The 10644-nt window shown below is 59.0% G+C and overlaps 1 non-coding gene across 1 annotated transcript; it reads left to right on the forward strand.

Annotated features, from left to right (window-relative positions):
• Positions 1–7804: 7804 nt before the first annotated feature.
• Positions 7805–7910, forward strand: LOC115501882. Its single transcript, XR_003964937.1, has one exon. It is a non-coding gene; the product is annotated as a U6 spliceosomal RNA (small nuclear RNA).
• The last annotated feature ends 2734 nt before the right edge of the window (positions 7911–10644 follow it).

The following is a 10644-nucleotide window of genomic DNA, read 5'->3' on the forward strand; positions in this document are numbered from 1 at the left end:
CGGCTCTGCGGCAGCATGCGCTCCGTCGGGCTGGGCATGTGACCCAAGCCGGCCAATCTGAGTGTTTCTCACCAGGACCTTAGTGATTGGGCGGACGGGGACACGTGACCCTAGCCGGCCAATCCGAGTATTCCCTGCCCCTCACTTCTGGGTGGGTAGGGACATGTGACCCGAGCCGGCCAATCCGAGCGAGAGGCCTGTCGGGTTCTCGCAGGGGCCGTGGAAAATGCGGTTGTGTCGTCTCTCCGTGGGTCCCTCCCGTGTGGGGGGGAGAGGAGCCTGGCGCCGGCGCAGAGCAGCAGCGGGAGTCCCCCGGGCCGGCCAGGCCTCCGGTTGGTCACCCCGGACCTGGACGTGCCGGTAGGGGCGGCAGGAGGTCCGTGCGCACGTGCGGGGCTGTGTGCGGTGCCGGGGCCGGTGACCTCTGTGGTCGCGGGCTGGGACAGCCGGTGACGTTGGCGCCGCGGCTGCAGCAGCAGCGGCAGCGGCAGCAGCAGCAGGAGTTTGGCCGACTCCGGTGAAGCCAGTGGGAAGAGCCAGCACCGAGCCCGGAGGTGGGCCGGGGGACGTTGGGGGCGGGGGTGCTGGGGCAGAGCCACGCGGGGAGGGACTGCATCCTGCTCCCCCCAACTTTGTGCCGTTTATACCTGTGGGTCTGTCCTAATCGTGGATGTCAGGGTGTCCCCGGTAGGACGTGCATGTTGTGGGGTGGCTCCACCCGGAAGCCTTGTAGGACTTGGGGTTTTTCTCATAGTGAACTAGGGCTTCGGCTGAAGGAGGGGCAGCAAGACGAACAGGGGTAGGAAGGGGCTTCCAGGCAGACAAGAGCTTGTGCAAAGGCCCTGTGGCGGGAGAGGAGGGTTTGGAAGGATGGCGCTGGGTGTGCCAGGAAACACGGGTGGGTACGGCAGGGCACCATCCAGGTGAGGACGACACCGAGCACAGCCTGTCTCCCGGAAGTGCCCGACCAGGGTGACTTTCCTTCCCGGGGGACCCGGGCCTCCCAGGCTGCAGATGTGTGGGTCCCGGTGAGCAGTTTGGTCAGTGGGTTGTCCAGACACCTTGACGAGTGCCGGTTTCCTGCAGTCAGAACTGTGGGGGGGGGGGGCACTGTGGTGTGACCCCAGGAGCCCAGTGTCGCGAGGCAGCTGGAACACATCAGTGTGGGCCGTTGGCTCTTCCTAGAGCTGAACGAAAGTGTCCTAGTGAGTAGGCTCGGCTCTCTCCCTTCGGGGCACCGCTGGGTTCCGTGACATCCGCGCCCCGAATTCGTATAATCTGGCGCTCTGGGCAGGAAGTAACGAGGGGAAAAGTGGTTTGCACAAATAATTGTGAATGAGTTGACGGGAACACGCGTGAGTGCTAACGTGTGGTGGGCGGCGCGTGGAGGGCGAGGAGGGAGTCGGGGGCCCTTCCGTGGTCGCCCGTCTGCGGGGACGTAGCCTCGGCCTCTGTGACGCTCAGCCTCGTGAACCTGCCCCCTGCTGTCACTTCGCACTCCGCTTTCCCGCCGCCCTGGGGGTGCTCCTGCGGGCTCTCCCGGGTCCGGGGCCCAGACGCCGCCGTGGGTTTGGGAGACACGTGGTGGGGTCACGGCTCGGGACGTGGTCGCCGCGGAGGGTCAGCCTGTCCGGGACACGGGCACGGTTCAGACAGAACGCTGTTGCGGGAGGGCGTGGCCTTCAGGCGGGGAAGGGGCTAGCACCCTTGGGTGGGGGTCAAGGAGGGGAGCAGCCCGGTTTGGGGAAGGAGCCGCCAACGGCCGCCCCGGGCTCGACGGGAGCCGGGTCCCGCGGCGTGATCTCCCAGGCCCGGCCTGCTGGGACCGCGCCCACCTCGTGGGCCTCAGACCGCCCTCCCGTTGCCGCCGTCCGGGGCCGGGACGTGAAGCTGGTACGGGACCTGCCCTGCCTCCCCGGCCTCGCCACTGTGCCCTGGATCACGTCACCGTCAGCTCTGCCCCGAAAGTCAGGGTCGGGCCCCATCTCCCTCGTACTTGCCTGGCCGAGCCAGTCTGTTTGCAGGCGTGCAGGTGTGAGCGGGAACGTGCGCATGGGTCACGAGGCGGGAACGTGGGCGCGGGCCTGAATGCACCTGATCGGTTGCCTGCTTCTCCCCGAGACCTCGGGGACCCTTCCGTCTCTGCGGCCACTGTCCCGAGCGGTCATCCGCCCGTGATGCTGAGTGTCCCCCAGCGTCTGTTCCCCCCTTCCAAGCGCTAGCTGGGCTGTGGCCCCCAGGCTAGAAGCTATGTTTCCCAGCCTTGCCATGACTGGCATCCGGGTGCCCCTGTGGCCAGATGTGGGCAGTAGGGTGTGAGTGCGAGTGCTGTGTGCCCTTCCAGGCCCTGACCCGTAAGGCCAGCCCCGTATACCGAGCTGGCAGGCCCGCGTCGGGGACGGCGGCCCTGGCCGCCCGGCCTTGTCCCTGACAGCCTTGGAGGGTCAGCCTCCAAGCTAGACCCCACTGCCTTCGGAGAGGAGCGTGCTGTTTCGGTCAAGCCACGGCCGATACCCCAAGCTCGCGAGGCCCGCGTGTCGCAAAGCCTGCAGCCTCCCTTCGGAGCCGTCCTCACGTCTGATCTTGACGGTGGCCCCTGTGAGTCGGGGGCTCGTGGTAGCTACCGTGCTTTGCACATAGGGAAACTGAGGCCCAGAGACAGCTGGGTTCTGTCCCAGGTCACAGATGCAGGGAGGAGACAAGAACCCAGGCCCCTGGGCCCCAGGGCACAGCTTTCTCGTGTGCAGGCTGTTGCCAGGAACGCTCTGAGTCGAGGCCGTGAGGTTGTTATTAAAATATTTACTTGCATGAAAAATTTCTATTACCTGAAACTCATGTATTATAGATGGAATCAGTAGCTTAGGAGGAAATAAACAAGAAGAATCACTTTAATAACAAAAGCTATGCAGATAAATTCCTCATTTCAGCAAGCTCTTGGCGGTCCCGAATAAATATATCATTTTTATCAGGCAAGTGCTCTAGAAACAGCGTCTTCAGGAAATATGTCAAAATAATCTCTCTGGCTGTGCTGCTTTCTGGAGGAAAGAAATACGACAGTGGCTTCGGCACAGGCTGTCGGGACGGAGGGTGACGAGGCGCTGAACAGGCTGGTCTCCCGGCTGCGTTCCAGCCCACCGCGCACAGCTCAGGGGGCGGGGGCCACGCTCTCACTTCCTGGCTGACAGTAGCCACGCTGCTCGCCCTCTCTGAGCCTCCACTGACCAACTCACAGAGCCGTCTGGGTATGGAAACTTCTTACCAGATGCGGAGTGCTGCTCACAAATCACGTGGGCCCCACTGAACGCCGCCACTCCTGCTGTTGTCTAAGTCGTGGACGGGGTGTAAGGGGAGGAGCAGAGTGGGGCCCGATGCCTGCTGGCTGAGGAGTGCGTGTGCCGGTGCACTCCTGTGTGCCTGCCCGTCTCCTGGAGGTGCACCATCAGCCGGGCCTCAGCGGTCCAACCCCAGGACCCTCCCAGCCCCTCGCCTCCCCTTGAGGAGAGCCAGTCCGCGCTGAGCCCCGGAGCACCGGAGCCCTGTTCCTTGAGTCCCTGCACCACCTCCTGTCCCTGCTCCCACTGTCCCTGCCTCAGAGCAGGACACCATTGCTCCTGACTGCTGCCTCAGCGTCCCCACATTTGCTCCCAGTCTGAGCTTCCCCCAGGATGAAAACTGTCCCTCGTTTGTGCGAAAACCTCCCACTGCTGGGCCACGAAGCCCGAATTCCTCACCTGACACCGAGCCCTTGTACCTGTCCAGCCCAGCGGCCCCGACACGCCCCGCCTTCCGTGCTCCCACACTTCTCGCTCTCCGGTCTGTCTGCAGCGGCCTCTCCTTTCTCTGGGGCGTCGGCTCTCCCTGCAGGGTCCAGCTGGAGTGTCTCCTGGACGTCAGGGACGGAGCGACCGCTCTCCCTGCTGCAGTAGTCTCACGGAGTCCCATCTGTGCCTCTCTGGCTCCCAGCACGCCTTGCGGGGCATGGTCACCCTCCTGCTGGTCCCGCGGTCTGAGGCTGGAAGGGAAGGGGTCGTGGGGCCCGCGGCCCTGCTGCCTGCAGCGGGCCAGCACCTCGCTTGGGGACGGCCGGAAGTCAGCGTGCAGTCAGGGACCGGGGGAAGGGCGTGGAGGTGCCCCTCCTGTACCCTGACCCACCGGATTTAATTAGAGCCCATCCGTGGCGACCCCCCTTCCCATGGAGCTGTTAGGGTCTCTGTGAGGAAAGGAAGGAAAAGAAGCTCTTGTCTGGTGCTCTTTTGTTCCGGAAGGTTCCTGGCATCTTGGAGGTACAACATCTGATGATTAGTTGAGACCCCGTGCTTTACGTAAAGCCCTTTGTGTAACACGTGCGTGTGTGTGATTCGCGTGCAGGCATGTGAGTGCGCGTGCAGGGGTGCAGGTGTGTGTGAGTGTGCATGCAGGGGTGCAGGCGCGAGTGCAGGTGTGCATGCAGGGGTGCAGGCACGAGTGCAGATGGGGCGTGAGTGTGCGTGCAGGGGTGCAGGCACGAGTGCGAGTGTGTGTGCGGGGATGCAGGGGTGAGTGCAGGCGTGCGTGGTGCGTCCATGCACGTGTGATCGGGTGTGCCGGGACTTGCCGGTGTCGGAGTGGATAGGTAGTCATTTTGGCCAGGGGCCCGTCACGGACGGAGCTGATCTCCCTTAATGCCAGTGTCCCTGGAAAACCAGCCTTCCAGTCACTGCTGGCCGCTCACGTTCCCCGCGGAGGGGCGCTTGGCAGTGACTGTGTGGGACGTGCCCGGCAAAACTGCCCCAGTGTGCTGGAAGCCGAGCTGTCCCGGCCTGAGTGGCAGGGCCCGGGCTGTGGACGGATTGGTGACTGCAGGGCGGCCTGCCGACAGGGAAGCTTCTCGTACTCCCGCTTTTAGGTAATTCGGCCTTAAAACTACCGGGGGTATTGTCTGTTGGGGAATTGCCCTCGGCAGGCCCCCTGGGAAAAGAACCATTAGGGAAGAAAATGAGGTTCCGCAAGAAATTGTGCGGCCTTACGTTTCGCCCTTGCCATCCCCTATGGAGACTCCTCTACTCGCAGGAAAGATAGCCTCATGCCTTTGCCAGCAAGAGGGCCTGTAAAGGAGAGACATGGGTTTGAAAGCCTCACTCCGGCAACTAAGAGTGTATCTCTGGGCACAGGTGACTTCAACCCCTAGGCCCACCTGGCCCCCCCGGAGGCATTCCAGATGATGACTGAACCTAGTCGCTTAAGCTACAGAATGGTTCATTGGTTCCTAGGTGCGTTGTCTCTCTGAGAATGTATGAGGCGTGGGTTTCTAAGGCGTTTTCGGCCCCTTCCTGGCACCTCGGACCGAGGCAGACACATTGTTCTTCTGGCCTCATGTGGTTAGGAGGTCACGTCCCTGTCACTGTTCCACTTGAGGTGTTGAGAAACGGAGGGCCTTTCACGAGAACAGCAAAGCAAATGCTTCGTAGATTATAGATAAACGCAGATGTGAATGGAATAATGTAAGAAATTAATCAATAATCAAAGGGTATGCGGGAGAACTAGGGGAAAATCGCCATGTTTCTTCTTAAAGCTTGATTACACATAGGAACGTTTTCAAAGTTAGGTAACGTTAGAAAAACACAGATGACGTATGTTACAAGGAAATCGCTAGCAAACATAATGCCACGTTTACTGCAGTAAATCGGCCAGTTCAACCCACTTCTGTTGTCTGTGTCCATTTTTATTTTAGTGTTAGTTTTTTATTTTAGTTTTTAGTTTCACCGACACCGTTCTTCCTTCGGGAACCCCTGGTGGCTGGAGCTGGTCTTCGGCCCCAGTGCCACGACCACGCTTCGGTGACACGGCAGGATTTAACCTCGTAAGCTCCCTGTTTGAACAGCCCTCATCTATATCTTAAATTAATGAGGGGACTCCCACGGGAACGACTCGAAGGAGATAATGATGCGTCCTCGTGGGGCTGCGGGAGCGTCGCCAGCCAAGGAGCATCTCATTTCTCGGAAAATTAAGCCAGCACGCCATTGTCACATTGTTTCTAAACGAAGGAAGGACTGGACCTCAGCGTCGTGGCCTCGTTTTGGCGAGAAAGAGACAACCTGACAAGCTGTCTTGTCACACGCTTGTTGGAGCAGAACATTTTGAGGGACGTCTCTGGATCCGTTCGGGAAGAGGAGCTGGCGGGTAGGAGAAATGTCCGAGATGACCAAATGCGACGGGGCCGTTTGCCGAGTAATCACCCCACGCCCGAGCCCGGGAAGAAGGAAATGCGTTTCTGTTTTCTGCTCTTGAGCTGCGGGACCTTGCTCGGGGTGGGGAGCCAGAGCCCGTCTGCTGAAAAGTCGTGAAGCTCTGCTCGGCCGTAGACGCTGGTGAACACGGCCAGGTGAAGTCGACCAATCCTGCCTGATGCACCTTTACCCTCGTGACAGGCCCTCTCGGGACGGCTTTCCTGCCCGTACGCCCTCTGTCTCCCCAGGAACTGCCCTCCTGACTCGGTGGCACCCCGCAGCCTCTGCTGCCCCCGGCGAGAGCCGCCTGGCCCTCCGGGGCGGAGTCGGCCTGTGCTGGGCCAGTCAAGTCTGTCCACTGGAAGCGGGGACTCGGGAACCCAGCAGGAGCTGGGGGCCTTGGCCCACTTGGTGAACACCTGCCAGCAACCGGCCCCTCCTCCCCGGGAAAGAAGGGGGAGGAGGGAAAATCTGGAGCCACGCTTTGAAGCCTGACGGTTCTGGGTTCGAATCCTGGCTCTGGATCTTGAGACTGATCCCGATCTTGTGACCTTGAGCGTGTGACTTAACCTCTCTGATTCCCATTTCCTCACTTGGAAAATGAAAGTTTGATAACAAGGAAAATTGTGATTTAAAACAACTGTCATGAAACCTGTCTTGGTGGCTCTGAAACTTGTCTCTAGAGTAAGTGGACTTTGGACCAAACATCAGTGAAGCGTCCTCCCTCCCAGGGAAGTGGACTTAGCCTCCGGTCAAGTCCCTCCGGCAGCAGACGAGCTTAGGGTCGAGGCCCCTTGTGTCTCGAGAAGCTCCACCGACGGCCGTTGTGTTGCCTGTTTTGTCCCATCCCCCAGCACCCCATCCCCTCCTCGACGTTTCCAGATCCTCAAGGCTACAGGCACATCTCCCGGGTTCTCCCCTCCCCACATGTCCGCCTCCTGGCTCCAGTCTTCACTGAGTGGTTTCCAGGCACATCACGCTGCCGCGTGCAGGGACTGTCTTCTGTTGAGTGATTTACTCCCTCGTTTGTCCGGAGCACGTCCTCAATCAGCTCCCTAAGAAGGCACACGGGAGGGGAGTCTTTGGCGTCCGTTAATACTTGAAGGTGCCCTGACGTTCTCCTAGCATTTGATGGTGTGGACGGTGTGGACGGGCTGGGCGGTGTGGACGGGCTGGACGGTGTGGACGGGCTGGGCGGTGTGGACGGGCTGGGCGGTGTGGACGGGCTGGGCGGTGTGGACAGTCCAGAGGAGTGTAGGGTTTTAGGACAAACGCGATTTTCCCTTCTGTGCCTTGATGGTATTTTCCCGTTGTCTTCTGGCCTTCGGCGAGGCTGCAAAACGTTCCTGCTGCCGGGTTGATTTGTTGTATTGCAAGTGAATTGTTGTCTGTTTTGCACTCTTTTTTCTGGAAGCTTTCTCTCCAGAGCAAAGGTCAGCACTTTTTTTTCTGTCAAGGGCCAGATGAGAAATATTTTAGACTTTGTGGGCTGTATGGTTTCCGTTGCGACCACTTAATTCTGCTGTGGTAGCACGAAAGCAGCCGTGGACAAGGCACAAACGGGCGTGGCTGTGTTCCAGTAAAACTTTATTGACAAAGTGCATGCTTGGGCAGCACGTGTAATAGAATCAGAAGGACGCAAAGAAGATTAGCATGGCCCCGTGCGAGGATGACGTGCAGATTGGTGAAGCGTTCCCTATCACAAAAGCCTGACAACTTCATTCACAAAAACATGGCTTGCCAACTTCTGCCTTATGTCAAAGGGCGTTCTCTTTACCCTTGATTTTCTTTTTAAGTTTCTTATTTATTTTGAGAGAGACAGAGACGGCACGGGTGGGGGAGAGGCAGAGAGAGAGAGGAGAGAGGATCCCAAGCAGGCTCCGCGTCGTCCACACAGAGCCCGGCGCAGGGATTGAACTCGCAAGCCGTGAGATCGTGACCTGAGCCGAAACCAAGAGCCAGATGCTTCACCCGCTGAGCCCGCCAGGCGCCCCCTGTCCTCGGTGCTTTGAGACTTCCCAGCGAACCGTTTATGGAGTGTTCTTGTTTTCATCGATTACGCTTGAAAACCTGGTGAACTTTCAGTAGGGTCGTGTCGTCCAAATCTGATAAATTCCCTAGCTTTCTTGAAAAGGTATCTTCTCCCTCCGCCTTCTCGGAGCCCTGCTGGTTACCCTGCGTCTGCAGGGCCTCCCAGACTTCTTTGGTTTGCCTCTTATTTTCTCAGCTCACCTTTCTGTCACTTTCTCTTTTAATTTTTATTTAACTTTAAGTGATCTCGACACCCAGCGTGGGGCTCGAGCCCACGGCCCCGAGATCGAGAGTCACACGCTCCACTGACTGAGCCTGCCAGGCGCCCCGCTGTCTCTTTTCTTTTTGTAATGTTTTCCAGGCTATTGGATTGGACTTTTTAACAGCCTTTTTACATGTTTTAAAAATACTTTTGGCCATATATTTTTAACCTCTAAGGGTTCCTTCATGTTCCCTGAGTGTTTAAATATTGTAGAATCGTTTTATTTTATACAAGACGCTATGTCTCCTGGATCCTCCCTGAAGATACTAATTAGGGTTGTTGTTGGTGGTTTCTCATCTCCTGTTTTCAGAATTATTTCTAATCCCTTAGGAGTCAGCTTTTCTCTTTAACGATCTGATTCCTTCTCTTTTACGTTGCAGGGTTCTGCCCCCTTATCTGGTGTTCTGGTTGACAATTATATCGAGGTGATTTGTATTTGTATTCAGAGTAAGCCGTGCACAGTTGTACTTGTGCTCTGCGAATATGAGGAGTGCTTGTTAATGGCGGAATTTGCACTAGACTGGTCACAAGGAGTTGCTTTTAGAGCTGCGGGACCCCTGAGCCCCAGACGTGGAGGTCTGTTTTTCTGGAATGGGGCGGATTTATAATCTACCTACAGATGTTTGGGCATACCACCTTGGGCTTAATTCCACTTCCCTTGAGCGACGGTTGGGCTTAGTGACTTTGTTCTAACGAACAGAATACGGTGAGCGTGACCGTGCACGACTTCCGATATTAGGTCCTACGAGGCATCGCAGTTTCCTCGTTTTTCTCGCGTTGTGACGACACCCGGGCACCCTCCGGAGAGTCCGGGCGGTGAGGGAGCCGTCCAGGATGCCGACCCTCCGGCCCCAGGCGAGGCTTCAGATGATGCAGCTCTGGGGCCCGTCTTGGCTGTGCCCTCATGAGAGACCCGAGCCGGGACCCCCCAGCAAGCTGCGGTTGAATCCCTAGCCTCACGGGCTGAAAGATAACGAGTTTTTGTTGTCATGAGTGGCTCTGTTTCGGGGTAGCGTGTATAACGCGTATGCAGCCATAGGTAACAGCGCAGGGGCTGTGAACTTTCCTTGGGGTTGACTCGCCGAAGTTTCACCTAGATCTGTGTACCTGGCTGCGAGGTTTTCGTCCAGCGGTAGGGCCACGTATTCTGGGTATAATCACGGCCACCCTGCTCTCAGCGCTGTGTCCCATTTCCATTTCTGGGTGAAGTTTCTGAGGCCCAGCCTAGGGCCGTGAGGGGAGCTCTGATTCCTGGGCTGCACCCGTCTCCACGTACAACCTCAGGTGTGGTGTCCACCATGCTGCCTCCTGTTACCCCGCGTCTACCCGCCTCCCCCCACCCCGTTATCCTGTGTCCACCTGCCCCCCCCTTACTCCACATCCATCCGCCCCCCCCCGAGTTATCCCACGTCCACCTACCTCCCTCCCCCCTTACCCCAGGTCTACCCACTCCTCTTACCCCCAGTTATCCCGCATCCACCCCCCCTTACCCCACGTCCACCTGCCCCCCCCTTTACCCGCGTCCACCCCCCTTACCCCATGTCCAACCGCCCCTCTTACCCGCGTCCACCCCCTTGCCCCGCGTGCACCCCCCTCACCCCACGTCCACCTGCCCCCCCCTTTACCCGCGTCCACCCCCTTACCCCACGTCCAACCGCCCCTCTTACCCGCGTCCACCCCCTTACCCCGCGTGCACCCCCCTCACCCCACGTCCACCCGCCCCCCTCACCCCACGTCCACCCCCCCTCACCCCACGTCCACCCGCCCCCCTTACCTGCGTCCACCCCCCCTCACCCCACGTCCACCCGCCCCCCTTACCCGCGTCCACACCCCTCACCCCACGTCCACCCGCCCCCCTTACCCGCGTCCACCCCCCATCACCCCACGTTGACCCGCGCAGACGGGAGGCCCAGGTGGCTCTTGCTGAGCCTCCTGCCTCCTCCCACGAGTCAGGTATGTCAGCGTTTCCAGGTGACAAACCGTTGCGGAAGGCTGGGAGTCTTAATGAAGCAGTAACTTTAAGAACGTGAGTGGACACAAAGGCACAACCAGTGCCTCCTTGATTTGCTTGTGTGTCTTACCTTCAGCAAGCGCGTGTCCCGCGTCTCGTGGACTCGCAGGGACTCCGGCACCCTGGGGGCCCGG

This window comes from Lynx canadensis, chromosome E1, assembly GCF_007474595.2.
Source record: "Lynx canadensis isolate LIC74 chromosome E1, mLynCan4.pri.v2, whole genome shotgun sequence".
NCBI lineage: Eukaryota > Metazoa > Chordata > Mammalia > Carnivora > Felidae > Lynx > Lynx canadensis.